Consider the following 17,257-nt stretch of genomic DNA (forward strand, 5'->3'; position numbering starts at 1 on the left):
GTGTTTTCTTATTCCTGAGCATTCTTTTATTACTTCATGACACAAATGGGCAGGAACTGCCACGGTACCAGGAAGGTTGGGGGGGAGGGAAGCAAGGGTGGCGGTTGTTTGAGGGGCACCCCCTGTGAACACTGCCACAACGGAGCAGCTGTGCTCTCTGATACACTGGTCCTCTAATAAACACTTGGCCCCATAATTCTAGGCAGGAATGACTCTATTTTTAGAACCATAAGGGAGGGATTGACTCAGTCCCGCAAGTGAGTCAATCCCAATTTTGCGTTTGCATTGCCGCCCCCAGCCGAATTTCAGCCAGGGGCAACTCAATGATAGCAGCGGACAGTAACAGAGGAGGAGAGATACCGTCATTTCATTGCAGTTTTCTCGGCAGTGGATGGTACGAACTGACCGGTACCATCTCTGCATCATTGCCAAAGCAGTGAATGGCTGCTGTGTAGCGGGCTGGAGTATCGCTCTCTCTCCGCGGCATCCAGTACACATAGCGGTGCTGGAAATAAAAAGAAGCTGAACGGGGCTCATGGTTGCCGTGCTACTGGCGTCTGCCAGGGCAATCCAGGGAAAAACGGCGCGAAAGGATTGTCAGCTGATGTTTTCCCAGAGGAAGGAATGACTGATGACATTTACCAGACGCACCCGCAGACATATGATTCAACCCATCAGGTGAAATTGCCAAGGGGCAGGGGAGACTGCAGAACTATGGGATAGCTACGGAAGGAGCTACCCCATGCAACCTTCGAATACGACCGCCGCCTCGGCATGGAGACCTCCGATCACTGTGCCTAGTGTGGCCGCATGAAATCGAATTTATAATATCAGTTTTATAAAACCAATTTTAGCTAATTCGATATTATCCCGTAGTGTAGACATGGCCTAAGGCTCTTCTCAAGCCTGCTTCAGAATAGCACATCAGGGACAAGTGGCAACAAAATGAAAATTACTCACTCCAAGGATCCAGCTGACAGCACCCGGCGCAGGGAGCCAGCAGAACGTTTCCCCTCAGCTTCAAAAAACACACCTTTCCCACCTTGATCCTGCCGTCAGACACAACAGCTCATGAACGTGAGATACGCATACAGACACACACGCATACGCGCAGACAAGCACAGATCCACGCAGACACGCACACAGAGACACGCATGCACACAAGGACATGCACATGCACAGATGCAGACAGGCACGCATACGCAGATCCACACATACAGACACACACATGCACACACAGATGCACAGACACGCAAGAATAAAAGAAAAGAATCTTCTAATTCTGCTCCATTTTCTGACCCTTTTGTACAAACTCTGGCACATTTCAGGATTTACCTTGACCCACCTTCTCATTGGCTTGGATTCTGGCTGCTCCTCTGATCAGTGGGGTTTGGCTTTGGTGGAACCCCTGGCAAGCTCTTCCTTGCTGTTACTCTCCTTGTGGTTTGTGCCTGTGAGCCTCAAACAAATCTGGGGGCCTATTGTGCTGGGGTGAACCTGCATCTAGTGAGCTCGGTCTGACCTGACACGCCAGGGAAAGGAAGCTACACACTCCATGGTACAGAGGGGAACAGAGGAGTTTCCCTAGGGTCCCATAGTGAGCTCAGGGCAAATGTAGACTTGATTCGAGCTCTCCTGAGGCCCAGTCTAGTGATTTAAGCATCAACTCCATCCTCCCCTTCACTCAGCCATGCTCCATACAGCACATGGACAGACGCTATTCATAGCTCCTTGAAAGAGGAAGTCCAAGGGAAGCCTCCACCATGGAAGCCTTCAGCTCACTTGGAGAGTCTTCCCCACCCTGCAGGAGCCGGAGATATGAAATTGGAGCAGAGCAGGTGACCTTTTTTTTTTTTAAAGGTAGCTGACAGATGCAGGGAGCTTTAAAGAAACCAGACTCCAGGGCTCAGGGGATTCACTGACGAAAGAAAATCAAAAACCATTTGTAAAAGAGGAAAATCAGTCAAAAACTGACATTGCAACACAAATAAATCTCCTGAACCCAGATGTAGCCTCTGCTGGTAAAACCCATGGCAGGAGACTAATGCGGAGGAAAACTCTACAAGGATCTCTGCTTGGAGTATCCCCCTCCTCATTCCATCCAGGGTGTGTAATGGGCCATGGGGAACACCGCAACCTTCAGGGACCAAAGGCTGAGGTACACAACTGCTCTTGTGATTAGGTACCTGGAAAGACAGTTGCTTCTCTTTAGTAAAGGCTCTGCGAGAACTTGCACAGTTTGTCTAGGGCTTAGTGTAGGGGGAGGGTTTGGTTTTGTTTGTTCGCAAGTTATTATAAACAGGGCAGAGCTCAACGAGTCACGGCCCAGTTGTCCACTCTGAGCTAGGCCCTGGGGGAGCCAGTCGCCTGGCAAAGCAGCTGGCCAGAGGGAAAAGGAAAGTTCTGTGCTTCCCAGCTCACAAAGGGCAGGGCCATCTCCAGCCGCCCTTGCAGCAGACCGAGAGCTGAGTACGGGCCTTCCTTCTAATTTCAGCCCGTACATCTAGTTTATCACCCGGACATTCCTTCTGGCCTCACGCTTTTCATTTGCTGTGGCTCCACCTTTCCTTCTTCCCCGCTCACAGGAGACAAAAACAGCTGAAACCCAAGGACAGTACAGCTGGCCGCCTGGGTCTTTAGATTGATTCATCACAGCTCTGCATCAGAGCCCCCCTGCAGTTCCAGCTGATTCCCAGCCCTCCTGGTCAGTTCCATTCCCTGCTCTGTCCTTTCCTCTCCCGGGATCTGATCCAAAACCCATTGAAATCAATGGGAAGACTCGAATAGGCTTTGGATTGGGTCCGTAAGCCTTATACAGTTCTCTGCAATAGGATGGAGCACGTTGGTGCACTTTGGACTTTCCTGCATGTAACCAAACACTCCAGCACATTTCCATTTCCCTCCCACTATTCATCGAAACTACGTCCTGCTTTTCCACGGCCTGGGGATACAAGGAATATCAACTGAACATAAGAATGGCTATAGTGGGTCAGAGTAAAGGTCCATCAAGCCTAGTATCCTGTCTGCCGACAGTGGCCAATGCCAGGTGCCTCAGAGGAAATGAGCAGAACAGGGAATCATCAAATGATCTATTCCCTCTCACCCATTCCCAGCTTCTGGCAAACAGAGGCTAGAGACACCATCCCTGCCCCTCCTGGCTAATACAGGAACATATTTCAGATCATCTAATGGGTATATTAATGTTTGACTAACGTCTTCTTTACCCATGAAAATCACACCGACGGCGCAGCTCAGCCCACATGTTCAAAGGTTTACAGTGAACATATTATGTCTTAATCATCTCTTTCAGACCAGGCATAAAACAGACCCTGACCATTTTTGGTTATTAAAGATCCCATAGCACATTTTGCAAGAGAAGAGGCATTAACCCACCTGTACATCTACCAGCATCGCTGCTCGGGGGGAGAACAGGGTCTCTCTTTCTGCAACCCTACCAGGCTCTTCTGTCTCTTCCTTCAGCTCCCAGGCTCTTTTCTAGAGTCAGTATAGAGTTAGCTACTGACAATAATACTCCCTGTGAATTTAGTCCCTTTTTCCAGTCTGTATCTATCCTCATTTCTGCAAGTGGGCCTGCTACTTGCATCTTTTCTTTGTATAATTTGAGCAAGTCATTTTCCACCTAAAATGTACTGTTCATGGTGGGGTCCCAAGCGACCTAGTATTATTTTGGCTCCCTGATTGGAAACCTGAAACCATTTAACCAGGAGCATAATAAATGCCACAAACAGGAATATCCCTGTTCGCATGTGAATTCCCATGGGAACATAGGAATGGCCATATTCACACAAATCTTTGTGAATAGCAAACAACAAGGCACCGTGGACATGACTGAACTGAACAGTGATTCAGAATCTGGATACATTAATTGCTATTAATTATTAATATTGTGGCACCACCTCAAGGCCCCAGTCGTGCTGCAGGACCCTATTGTTCTAGGTGCCGTACGTACATATAACAAAAAAAGTCCCTGCTCCAAAGATCCTGAATGCTCATTAGTCCTGCTGTGCTCTTCTCAGACAGCTCTGCTCCTGTCTGATGTCGGAATTCTCTGTCTGTTCTCCTCCCGCCCTTCCTCTCGTTCTCTCATCCTCTGTGTTTGCTTGTGGAGCGTTAATCCCCTCTCACTGGTCCAAGGGCTATGTCCCGACTGGGAATTTTTGCCCTGATGTAGTTACACCAATGCAAACCTGCATCTAGCAATGCTGCTCCAGTGTGAGATGGACCTTTCGCTGGTGTGACTTACCCCAGCATGTTACCAGGAGAAGTCCTATCAATGCAAGCTCCCTTTTACCCCTTCCAGTGTATTTGCATTAGGAGTGGAAACCAGTAGCTACATCAGTGCAAACGGCTCTAATCTAGACAAGCCTTCACACGCCATCTCTCCCCTTCTGCTTTCAGCATCTTGTCTCTATCCTCTTCCTCACTTCCAAGTGTCTCTTCCTCCAGAAAGCATTTCCCTCTCTGCATTGTGAGTACTCCCCTATTTGCCCACAAGCTCTTTCCTCCTCCTCCCCTTCTCTTCACCCCCTTTTTTTGTTCCTAGAGCTCCTGCCAACTAGTCCCTGACTCCGTGATCTTATTCCTGGTCAGCACCTCCTCTTCCTTTCCAACGCTGCCATTTGCTAAGGATGTGGCACCTCCTCAATTGCTTTTTAATCATCAGATGCCAGATCCTGGCTATGAAAATCTATCAGATGCCAAATGAATCTAGGTGATGAGACAAGTCTGTCACTTTGTGGGAAATCAATGTGCCGGTTCTTTAAAAGCAAAACCCACTTACAATTACATTAGCTGGCCACGGTGGCATATCTGGGCCAGCCCTTCCAGAGTCTGTAATGCAAAAATGGGATGGAATGATAAACTGGATTATGCTGTTCAGTCACTAAGTGGCACGGAGTGTAAAATACCTGATTTAAATACACCTCAGCCATACCTGGCAGAGCATTAAAGGATCTTAGGATGAACACACCTGCTATACATAAGCAAGCTCTGCAGCCAGGCCAGATCTGGTACAGAAACATATGACATGGTGTCAGGAGTAAACTAAGAACAGCAACAGAAGGAAAACAGTAACAAAGGTTGCAGGATCTCATCAACATGCCCTTCCTCAGTGCCCCAGAGACTATCAGCTTAGACAAATCTTCAGAATGGACAGACTGGAAACAGTATTTTGCAAGATTTCAAATCGCAAACAAACTCCAGAAAGAAATTGGAGATATGCAGCTATCTTTAATTTATGCTATGGGGAAATAGGCAGACCATATCTTTAAATCCTTGTGACTCTAATGAAGACAGTCACAAAGATGACTATGAAAGGATTCTGGCTATGTTTGACGCATACTTTATATACATATATAAAGATATCTCAGAGAAATGCGGTTTAGGAAAGAGCAAGTTTTCACCAGGGAATTCTAGAGCCAGAGGAAGAAGGTGAATGTTTTATAAGAGCTCTGCACGCACTGTCTGAAAACTGTAGTTTCATGCAAAACATGAAAATACCGAGACAGGTTGATTATTGGGTTAACAAAATAAAACCTTTCCCAGCAGCTACAAATGAGAATTTTAACCCTAACCACAGCTATACAGAGAGCAAAGCAGTCTGAGCTTGTCAGACAGCAAAATCTAGAGCAATTTGACAAACTAGAAAAATCTTTAACTAGCTTAGAAACTGTAAACAGACTCTTGAGTGTTAAAAGTCATGACCATAAAACCCTGAGGCAAGGAGAGAGAACTCTCAGACTAAGTGGGACAAATTCAGCTGACGTGCACAAGCTGTGGAAAAAGTCATATCCCAAGAAATGATACATGTTCAGCCAGAGGCATATGGTGCAATAAATGCATGAACTATGGACACTTTGCAGCAGCTGGCCGCACCAAAGAGTCCAGGGAGTTGACTCATATCACAGACAATTAAGAGCAGTTGTTTCTGGGATCTATTGCCTGTGATGACATAGATCTTGCCTGGAGAGTGAAACTGAATATTCCTGGCAAGATGATTGATTTTAAAATTGACTCAGAAGCTGATGTCAGTCATCTCAGAAGGGACTTACAATCACCTTCATCCCCTCTCAGAGCTGAAGTCACCTGACACAGCTCTGACTAGCCCTGGGGTTATTCTGATGTGCATGGGCCAGTTCACCACAGACACAACTGACAAAGACAAAGGCTTTGCATTCAGAGTGTATGTGATCCAAGGATCAAAGACCACAATTTTCTCAGCCACAGTGTGGCAGCCATGATGGGCCTAGTGAGAAAGGTGGAAGAACTCAATGGAGGATTTGATGATACTGGACTTTTGAAAGGAGAGTCAGTAGAAATCAAGAGACAATGCTGGACCACACAGTACACAAACAGCTCTTCCAGAGAGACCTTGGTAGAGACTACTGTAGGCGACGTGTAGGGGGTGCATGCAGCAACAAGTGTCCCCCCCAGATTTCTGCTTGGCCTGCTGCATGGGGAAGGGAGAGAGGCTCTGTCCTTCTCCCTCTGCACCCATCCCCCACATGCTCAGCCCCTGTCTCTGGCAGCTGGGCCTGGGCAGGGAGCAGAGGGAGTGGACCAGCCACTTCTCTCATCACCACTCTGGGTCACTGCTCTGTGCAACACAGCAACTGCCTGAGAGAGAGACCGGCTGGGGAGGGAACAGCAGTGGACTTGGGAACGGGCCAAGAGAGCTGGAGTCTTGTTTCCCCTGGCATATTTCCAGCTTGCTCAGCCTCTGTCCCTAGCAGCAGGGCCTGCAAGGCGGGGACGGTCCACTGCCACTCCAGCTGAGCTCTCTCTCAGGAAGCTGCTGCACTGCACAGAGCAGCGACCTGGAGCAGCCAGCTTCAGCCGCATGAGAAGTGGTTTCCTCCCACTCCCCACCTGGGCCCGGCTGCCAGGGGAGCAGCCGAACATGCAGAGGCCACGGCGCAGCACAAGGACAGAGCCTAGGCACAAAGGATTTGCCTTTGGCTTAGCTGGAAAATTTGTTTAGGAAATTCCCTGAACTGGTTCCTGACCACAAGGCATGTTCTGAGTGGCAGCGCAAGGTCCCACCGACAATTCCAGACCTCCTTTTCTAACTCCTCAGCCACCGGGAGGGAATCTGCCGCTGCTCTGCTAGCCACATCCAACAGACAAGAGAGCCCTGGCGAAGCAAAGGGAAACCCTGGGATTTATAAATCAGTGTTCATGTTCCAACAGAAAATGGTAGAAAGCACTGATCTATGAATATAAACCTGTGCCCCTGTCAGTTCTACCCCATCCCTACTGTTATCTATTGTTTGTCTTGCAGGTAGTGTCTAGGAGCCCTATTCGTGGCCCAGACCCCGCTGTGCCAGGTGCTGCACAAACACAAAACAAACAAAGACAGTTCCTGCCCCACAGAGCTTCCGGTCCAAGTACAAGACAAGAGACAACAGAGGGATCCAGATCGAGGACTACAAGGAAACAGTGAGACAATATTCATCAGCATGATGGGCAGGGCTCTCAGCTCACCAGCTGTAATTCATGTCTGAGTGAGACAATGGCTCCAGATCCACATACACACACCCCACAGCAAAGAGTGAGCAGCTACATCACACACTTTACAGTGGATCTTCGGGCCCATTCCAGAGGTTCCCAAAAGTTCTTCCTTCAGCAAACCTACGCCTGAATTACATCCTTTTGCAATATCACGCTGTGTTCGAATATAAATCCAGTAGAGTTAGTCTCCAGAACAATGGCTCAGAAATTTCAGGTCAGTCTCTCTATTATGACAATAAGTGATGGCAAATCCACCACAGCCTTTTAACAAGCCTCGGTCTTGTCTGCCTGACTCCAAGGGGCAGCCTAAGCACTGGAGAGCTCCACATTTCCCACAGCTCTCAAATGTATCTGTTTGAAGTCCAGCCAGACGAGAGGAAGAGAGAGATGGTCCTTGTGGATCAGAAACTTTCAGTTACTGAACTACAAATGTAAATGTTTATTACCTGGACATAGTGGTGCCAAGTGAGACCAGGTCCTCGTTGTGCCAGGTGCAGTGCGCGCGCACACACACACACACACACAGAGTAGGACAGTTCGTGCCCCAAAAGGCTTACAGTTGAAAGACGGTAAAAGGGTACAAGGGGAAACAGAGGCACAGAAAAGGAAAGGGATCTGTCCATGGTTACTCAACTGCTGGCAAAGGCAGGAATACAACTCAGATCTGCTCACCCCTTTTCCCATGCCTTACCCCCACACCGCACTGTCCCCTCTCTTTCTCAACTGGTTTCAAATGTTCTCACTGACATATTGACCAGCGCTGCAGTAAGTGCATTTTTATGAGCTGAATGCCCCAAAGAGCCATAGTGAAAGGGACAGTCAGCACAGGACTCATTGTAAACTCACTGCAGCCCCCAGTCCCTGCCCTCTCAAATCCTGCGGCCCTAGAATTCTATGATTCTATGATTAGCCCTGGGATCCCTAGGAGGTGCTGGACTGAGAGCCAGATCAACCACAGAGCCCTCTGAAACACAGAGCTGGTCGCTGGTGCATTCCATACGTCCAATCTCTCTGTTATATGGTGCAGGTTGGCAAACTGTTCCATTATTTTATATCCCTAAGGCCATGTGGCCTGTCAGTCCTTTGGGGCAGGGTCTGTGTCTTGTTCTGAGTTTGTACAGCACCTGGCACAGCAAGTCTTTGGCCAGGACTGGGGTTCGGAGGTACTACCACAATACAAATAGTACAGAGGCTATAAAACATCTGGCCCTGCTTCTTAGGACTGACTCATTTCTCCCAGATGCAGGTCCCAAAGGTGCCTTCAAGCCATGCGTGCAATCCTTGGACTCAGGAGCTGCTCTTCCGTGCCAGGAGCTGTGGCAGCAGCTGAGAATAGCCAGAGCAGTCATGCTTCCCACGTAACAGGCTGCAAGGCAAAGTGTTACTCCAGCCAGTGGTGTTCCTCGTGGGCTGTCAGCCAGAGCGGCGCACAGGGGCTGGATCAGATCTCTCACTACATTTTCATGCTTTGTAATTCCATGCCATATAACTGCCCCTGCTCTAATAGCCTATCCCCCACTACAGACCAGCTCCATGGCCCAGGGAGTTTCAGAGCAGCGGTGATGTCAGAGCCTGTTGCATGATGGGGTATCTCCATGGAGCGGAAGCCAGCCTGTGGAATGGCAGAGAGGAGGAAAGGCACACAGAGTTCTGTTCTGAATGCCCCCCCCGTGGCCTCGCTGCACCAGGCATTCAGCACATCAAGATCCCTTTGGCTCATTTTGTTTTAAAGCTTTGCAGGTCACCTTGAAGCTTTGGTTTTTAGAGCCAGCCATTTGTTCTCAGAATTGCTGAAGAAATTACAGCTGTGCTCGGCAGATGGTTTGTAAAAGGGGCTGAGGAAAATGGAACGGTCTCACTGGCTATTAGCCAGGCTATTACACGAGTCTAACAGCCTGGGGCTAGAGTCATTTGCCACTTCAGAGAGCAAACACAATTCATATTATCTATAGGGGTAGCAAGCTGCTGGCTACAGGATTCCAGGTGTTAGTGCAGACGGGAGTGGGCAGCCCTGTTCAAGAACCCACCCCTCAGATCCTGACCCAACAAACTCCCGCTGACCAGGGCCCAGACCCTCAAAGGTATTTAGGTGCCTAACTCTCGTGGGAGGATCTGGGCCTGGAAGGCTGAGGGCGGCAGGATGTCTCATTTTTCAACCTCATCCCTTGCACTGACCAGCCTGAGCTGGTTGGGGTGATCTCCCAGCTCCCCTGTGAGACAGGGATTGCCTCCACATGTCACAGATGGGGTAACTGAGGCAGAGAGAGAGGAAGGGTCCTAGCTGGGCCATGCACCTTGGGGTCTGTTTCACTCAGTCTCTTTCACTTGCAATCCCTGCACTCTGCAAAACATAGGGGCTGCCTGTTTCTATTCCCCTGCCCCGCACAAGGAGCTAGCTATGATCTGTGGATTCCTTTCACCCAGAAGGTCTAGTGAGACTAGAATGAGAGTTTAGTAAATAAAAGCAGTAGACTTCTCTCCATGGCACTCCCGCCGTTTCACATTGGTATAGCACCATCGAGTCAGACGAGCACAAAACTGTACAAGCCCAGCTGTGACTCAGGGCCAGTATTTCCATTTAGCGTGTGCACTACCAGAGAACAAAGACTGAGAAAAATATTAGCAGCAAATAAACTTATGCCTTCCCACAGTTCCAAACCTATAGCTAACAACTGACATTGTAAGCAGCCCTATATAACTAGTGAGTAAAAATTACTTCTTTCAAGGCTATTATCATGAAAAATGTGAAGGAGTTTTACTGACTGGTAATTAAAATCTCATTCCTTTTTGTAGCATATGGCAACTGAGGTAAAGGTATTTTGTTAAAGGTACAGGTTCCAAACTGCATTAGCAATCAATGTGTTTTATCTCCCTGGGAATGTACAATAAAAGATTCGGATCTTACACGTCAGCCATATAAAGATACCAACAATCAAAAGTCAACATGGCATCTTATCAAACATCCAGTTTAAAGATGCCAGAATTTAAAGGTCTGGTTTTGTCTGTTTTTATTCTGCACTGTTTACCTGTCTCATCTAATGATCCAACTGTGAGATGAAAATTACCCTGAATCTCTCTTGAAGTTTGCTCCGTGTGACTATCAAAGGATGTTTTGTTTTGAATGATTTGGTTGTTTCCCCTCCCTCCAACTGAAGTAGATAAGAAGACTAAGAAGATTTCAAGAGGAATGAAAAAACACCCCCATCTATGTCCTTGCACTCTGAAGGCAGGCAGGGCAGCTGCAGTCTTGGTGCAGTTCATTAAAGGTCTGATCCAAAACCCAGGGGGAAAGATTCCCATTGCTTCAACTGGCCTTGGATTGGACCCTCAGAACTCACGGTTTGTAAGACCACCTCTTTAGTGACTAGGCTGAAATAATGATGTTTGACCTGTCATGACCTAAGTGATCCTGTCCAGATATGCCTGTGATTTCCAGTTAACTACCGCTCTGATATGTTATGTTCTCACAAAGGGAATTCATAAATGTGTCTGTTGGGTGTTGCCACCTCATTCCTCTTGTCAGCAGATACCCTAGCCTGTTCTACCCTTTAATCTCTATCATGGCGTTTCTGGAAAGTGAATTCATTCGTGTTTTGCACAGAGACCGGAGCAGTGAAGAGAAGTCATCTGCAGCAGGCTTGTCCAGATTTCCAGAACACAACTTTTAATAAAGAGACATTCCCAAGAGTATTGCAGATAAAATTTTGTTATTGCATTTGTAAAGTTAATACATCAAGCCAATAAAAAGAGAGAGAGAGAGAGAGAGAGAGACTGCAATGACTAGGGAATTACATTCTGTAAGAAAATGTCTGAAATTTCTTTTAAAATGTGCATGGCATAAAATCATGTAATATGCTGGTAAAGAGGGCTGAGGTAGAGAGAGAAACTTTTTAAAGTGATGGACCCAGAAACAAACTAAGATCAAAAAATAAATCAGGTCCGATACCTCCTGTGACTAGAGCTCCTAAATACAAAGCATGTCTGCCAGTCAATGCAGTATTGTAGTGCATACAAGTACAGCACAAGTACAGCAGAACCTCAGAGTTACAAACACCCAAGTTATGAACTGACCAGTCAACCACACATTTGGTTTGGAACCAGGAGTATGCAGTCAGGCAGCAGCAGAGACAAAAGAAAAAAGGCAAATACAGGACCACACTGTGTTAAATGTAGACAACTAAACAGATAAAGGGAAAGTTCAAAACAAGAAGATTTGACAAGGTAAGGAAACCGTTTCTGTGCCTGTTTCATTTAAATTATGATGGTGAAAAGCAGCATTTTTCTTCTGCATAGTGAAGTTTCAAAGCTGTATTAAGTCAATGTTCAGTTGTAAACTTTGGAAAGACGGACCCTAATCTTTTGTTCAGAGTTACAAACATTTCAGAGAGCTCCAAACAACCTCCATTCCCGAGGTGCTCACGACTCTAAGGTTCTGCTGTATACCAAACACCGAAATACTGTACAGCATACAAATATAGCCGACAGTACAGTGCTGCATTACATACCAGTACAAGTCTACCAGGCAATACAAGTGTACCATCTCTTTACTGTGCACCAGGCAAGCTCCTTGGGGAAGGGCTCACTTCATTAAGCACAATCTCTTACAAAGTGTGATAGAGCTTTATTCAAATCCCATTGAAGTCAATAGGAGTTTTTCCATGAACTTTGCTTAACAAGCCTTGTCTACATTAATCAGTTTTGCTGCTTGAATTACATTAGTGTATTTAGAGCAGTACAACCTCCAGGGCGTGGACACAGTTGTATCTGTATAAAGTTGTCTTAGACTATTATATCTTATTCCGGTTCTGGAACTGAGATAAGCTACAGTGGTATAAGACACTTTTATACTGGTATAACTGCATCTATATTAGCTTTTCTTCCCAGTCTAACTATGTTGGCAAAAAGTCACATCCATAAGCTAAAACTTTCAAGTCTAGACCAAAAAAAAATTTGAGGCATACCAATCTCCTAGAACTGGAAGGGACCTTGAAAGATCATTGAGTCCAGCCCCCTGCCTTCACTAGCAGGATCAACTACTGATTTTTGTCCCAGATCCCTAAGTGGCCCCCTCAAGGGCTGAACTCACAACCCTGGGTTTAGCAGGCCAGTGCTCAAACCCCTGAGTTATCCCTCCCCCTAAACTGTCCTTTTGCCTGACCAGGAGATTGAACCCTGGACTCTCAGATTAAAAGTCTGATGCTCTACCAGCTGAGCTAGCCAGGCTCACAAGCCCAGGCTCATCTTCACCTGTCCCCACATTAGCATTCGCACATTAGCTGGTAAATTCATATTGATCACTTTAAAACAACATTACTAAAATATTATAGTGATGAAAAAGACATGCCATGAGATTTTGAGTTAAGGCTCCACAAGCTATTATAACTTTGAACCTGTATCCCTAACCCTAACCCGCATCTAACAGGGAGCCTGGTATTTTGCAAGCATTTGGTTAAGTATTGCAGTACAATCAGGGGCGGCTCCAGGACCCAGCACCCCAAGTGTGTGCTTTGGGCAGCAAGCCGCGGGGGGCGCTCCACCAACACCACGAGGGCAACAGGCCTGCAGAAGGTCCACTGGTCCCGCGGCTTCGGTGGACTTCCCGCAGGTGTGCCTGTGGAGGGTCCGCAGATCTTGCAGCTTCAGAGCACCTCTGAAGCCACGGGACCAGCAGATCCTCCACAAGCAAACCGCTGGAGGCAGCCTGCCTGCCGTGCTTGGGGTGGCAAAATCCCTAGAGCCGCCCCTGAGTACAATCAGAACTTTTTCAAATCACTGGCTCCATTGCTGACCAGAAATGGAAATGCAATTCCATATAAAAATACATTAAAAGAACATAAAGTTTGAAAACTGATGCACCAAAAGTCAAGAAATGCTCAAGTGAAGGTTACCTGGAGAACCCGTTGTGCATAGGCACTGATCTCTAATCGCATGCTGTGATTTCCAGGACAACACCTGCCCCATTCAGTACCCAGGTTAAATGCTGGGGGCCTAGTCCAAAGCCCACGGAAGCCAGTGGATGTCTTCCATCGATTCATAGAGCTTAAGACCAGACAGGACTATTGGATCATCTCGTCTGACATTCTGTAGAGCACAGGCCACTACATTTTACCCAGTTACCCTGCACTGAGCCCAATGACGCACGCCTGGCTAAAGTGGCTCTTCCAGCAGGCAGTCTCAATTTGAAGATGTGGGGAGATGGACAATCCGCCCCTTCCTACACTAGGGTGTTCCACTCCACCCTCACCATCAAAGATTTGTGAATTATTTCCCCTTTGAGTTTGTCTGGTGTCAGCTTCCGGGCAGTGGGTCTTGTTACGCCTCGTTCAACTAGGCTAAAGAGCTCTTCAGTGACCGGTGTTTCCTCCCATTAAGGCACTTACACACTGTAATCAAGTCATCTCAGTCTTCTTTCTGAGAGTCCAAGCACTTTTCCCATTGACTTTATGGAACTAGGGGGTCAGGTCTGGACAGGTCTGTATTTTTGTCCTTGTTCAATGAGTTAAACAGTCCATCCAGACTGTTCTCTGAGGGCCCAAAGCCACCCCCAGATAAACAGGTGCCACTTCTAAGGGTTGCCACTGGCTTCAGTGAACTAACACTGGGGTAACAGCAAGAAGAATTTGTCCCAAAAAGGAAGCAGAGATCCACAGGACTCCAGCTTCATTCTCTGTGCACTCTGCCTCAGTCACCGCGTGCCGTCCATCCTGCACAGGGGAGTGAGACGAGTTATAGGTTTTCAGGCCAGAAAGAACCATTAGGAGCAGCCTGTCTGACCTCCTGCCATGACCCAGGCCATCCTGATCATTAACAATCTGCATCCAATTTCCACTTTGAACGTTTTTTTCTTCACCTGCCAGCTAATGGCTCGTTACATCTTCGCCAGCTAGATAAAGAGTGTTGCTTTGCCTGGGCAGGTCTTTGATCAATCCCCTCTTCATCTTCTCTTTCACTCACAAGAGAGATCGAGGGCCCTGTGGTGGCTGTATCGGGCTTGTCACTCTCGTTGTGGGAGGGTGCAGGGCTGTGTGAAGTCTGAATTCTCCACACATACACTTCATATGGATTCCAAAGCCAATATGTCAACACAGCAACCAATCATCGAGGTGGGGGGGATTGTTTGGTGTGAACGACCTTCAGTCCAATCTAAAGTACAAGCCCTACCATTGCCATGGCAACCCCGCTAATGGTTCTTTTTCTCTGTGACATTTCTAAACGGGTTGGTCCATACTCAAGCTACTGCACTGAGGGCTGCGGCTGGCAACTCAAGTTCCTGCTGCTTTCTTCCTTCCCCCGGCAGGAGCAGCTGCCACTAACGAGGTGCGCCACCCAACTCCAGCGACAAATCAGACACAAAAGCAGCAGTAAGGCCGTGACCCTGCAAATAACAGCAGTGCTATTCACGGCTTAGTTTGAGGGCTCGGTTTTATTTTCTTGGCAATCTGCCTTGTTCTGTCTGCTACCGCCTTAACTACTTAAAATACACCTGTTCTAGTTCATACGTTTGTTTCTGGTTTGTAATATAACCCAGTAGATGTGATTTCTAATTGGGGGTGAGGTGCATACCTTCTTCCACATAGAGGGAAGAGGCGAGTATAATATATCTTTGGGTCTGCATGCCAAGGGAGGTGGGCAGATGAGTGCTGGAGCAAGTCTCTGAAGCTGAGTCTGCCCAGAGCTGGTCTGCGGCTGGGGATTGCCCTGCCTGTGGGTCTGTTAGAGGAGGTTGTAAGAGTCTGGCTCAGCAAGACAGGTTAACGGAGGCCCAGGCTGGCAGAACAGGTAGACTCGGGGCGTCCCAACACACCAGGTGACTTCCCAAGGGGTCCAACCCATCACACCAGGCTTCCAGACTGAGAGCGGAAAATGATGCCTCATTGGAAACATGGCATCTCTCATGCCTGGAAGGCCACCTTATGCCTTGCAATAATCTCCTGTATCCATTCACTAGGTACACAGGTCTGGGGCAGGGGAAAGCCGGAAAGCCAGGGGTGGACTGAGCTAGGTTAGCAGGCTGGCAATCCATTAAAAAGGCCTTGGTTCTCCAGAACGTGGGTTCTCCACTGCACAGATGGCAACTCACAGGGGCCGTGTGCAGGTTCCAGGGCATTGTGACCCCCCTGCTCTTCCCGTACTGTTAAATGGGAGAGGGGCTACATGGGGGAGGTGCTGGGGGGCTGCCGGTATGGAAAAGAGGTCCCGCTACGAAACAGCTAAAGAACCACTGTCTTAGTGCAGTAGGTTCAAATCCCCACGGGACGGATTCACCCCGCCAAGGCACATCTTGAGTACTGTGCAGCCGAGGCCATGGGAGCAGCCTGTGGCAGAGTGCTGGGTACAAAGGCCGGAGCCAGCGCTCTTCACAGCAGCCCCAGTCAGGCAAAGCAGACTGGAGCTGACTATGGCAGGCGGGGTGGGGTGGGGTNTGGGGTGGGGTGGGGCAGGGCAGGGCAGAAAGGCCAATTAAGCCATTGTCCAAGAGCCCACAAATCGGCACAGGAAGGAAGAGCACGGGGGGGCGGGGAGCAGGCTGTAAGAGGGAGGGAGACAGAGAGAGAGAGATTGATTGATTGCTCCTCTCCCCTGTGTGGGAAAGGTCGCAGGGATGCTGTGAGGCAACTGTAAATAAACTGCCCTGGGTGTTTATTTAACGGAGCCAGAGATAAAAACACAAACAAAGACAAGTATAAGAATCTGGAAACAAAGTTATAAGCCAAAGAAAAACATAAGAACAAGCCGTAGCCTCTACTCATTACCAAGTTACTTTCCTGGCTAAAAGTACGGCTCCCCCAAAAGCCAGTTCTTGCAGTGCTTGACCAATCCAAAGAGCTTTTCCCCTCCCCCAGGACAGAAAGTCCCCTCCTGGGTCATTTTTTGTGCTCCTATACAGTCACAGACTATTGTCTCTTAGTCCAGGGGTCCCCACTTCCGAGAATCCTCCTGGGGTCTATTTACCTTTGTAAATCTCCAGCCTGCATCTAATCCAGACGGTAAACATGGGCTGTCTCCATGGATTGTCCATTGTTCTCTCTGGGAACTGACACAGTTTAGACGCCTGCCTTGCCTCAGGTGACAAGGTTAATTCACGAGTTTCGAAACCCAATATCCTACAAATTCCAGAACTCAGATTATTTCCTGTACAAACATCTCGCAATTGTCAGGGTAATCAGCTCTTATTTAGCTTTTGGCAGAATCCACACACGGCCCCCTCCCGTGAAATATTGAGAAGACGATGGTCTGATACAGGGTTAGCAGGTAATATGCCTGCCTGGGTACACCTGGAGATACCTCTGACACAGGTCTGGTCTGGTCTGACACATGGCCGATGGAAGTGCCTGCAGCATTTCAGGACATTTTTCATCTCCTCCCTGTTTAGCTAAACAAAGAAAGTGAGAGCAAGATATTGACAAGTTTCTTGTCTATTCTGCAGATAGAATAACCACACTGCAAGTAACCAAGAATTATTGACACAGATCTGGAGCCAGATTCTCTCTGTGGCTGAAGGGGGAAAGAGTGACATATTCTTCTCATTTCTTTCTCCATTACATTCCTGATGATTCCTGCAAATTTATTGCTGGGTCTCCTTGCCGGGAGCTCTGTATTGCCCACAGGAAAGAGTCAAGGGTTATTTATTCACCAACCAGGAACTATATTAACATAAGCAATTGCCATACTGCCCCTCATAGAAACATGGTGCTTCTGCCAGAGACCACTGCAACCAATCCCTCAG

At 47.9% G+C, this 17,257-nt stretch overlaps 1 non-coding gene across 1 annotated transcript; it reads right to left on the bottom strand.

Moving 5' to 3' along the window:
• Positions 1–12,680: 12,680 nt before the first annotated feature.
• Positions 12,681–12,753, bottom strand: TRNAK-UUU (transfer RNA lysine (anticodon UUU)). The gene has a single exon. It is a non-coding gene; the product is annotated as a tRNA-Lys (tRNA).
• Between the last annotated feature and the right edge of the window lie 4,504 nt (positions 12,754–17,257).

Source organism: Chelonoidis abingdonii, chromosome 3, assembly GCF_003597395.2.
Source record: "Chelonoidis abingdonii isolate Lonesome George chromosome 3, CheloAbing_2.0, whole genome shotgun sequence".
NCBI lineage: Eukaryota > Metazoa > Chordata > Testudines > Testudinidae > Chelonoidis > Chelonoidis abingdonii.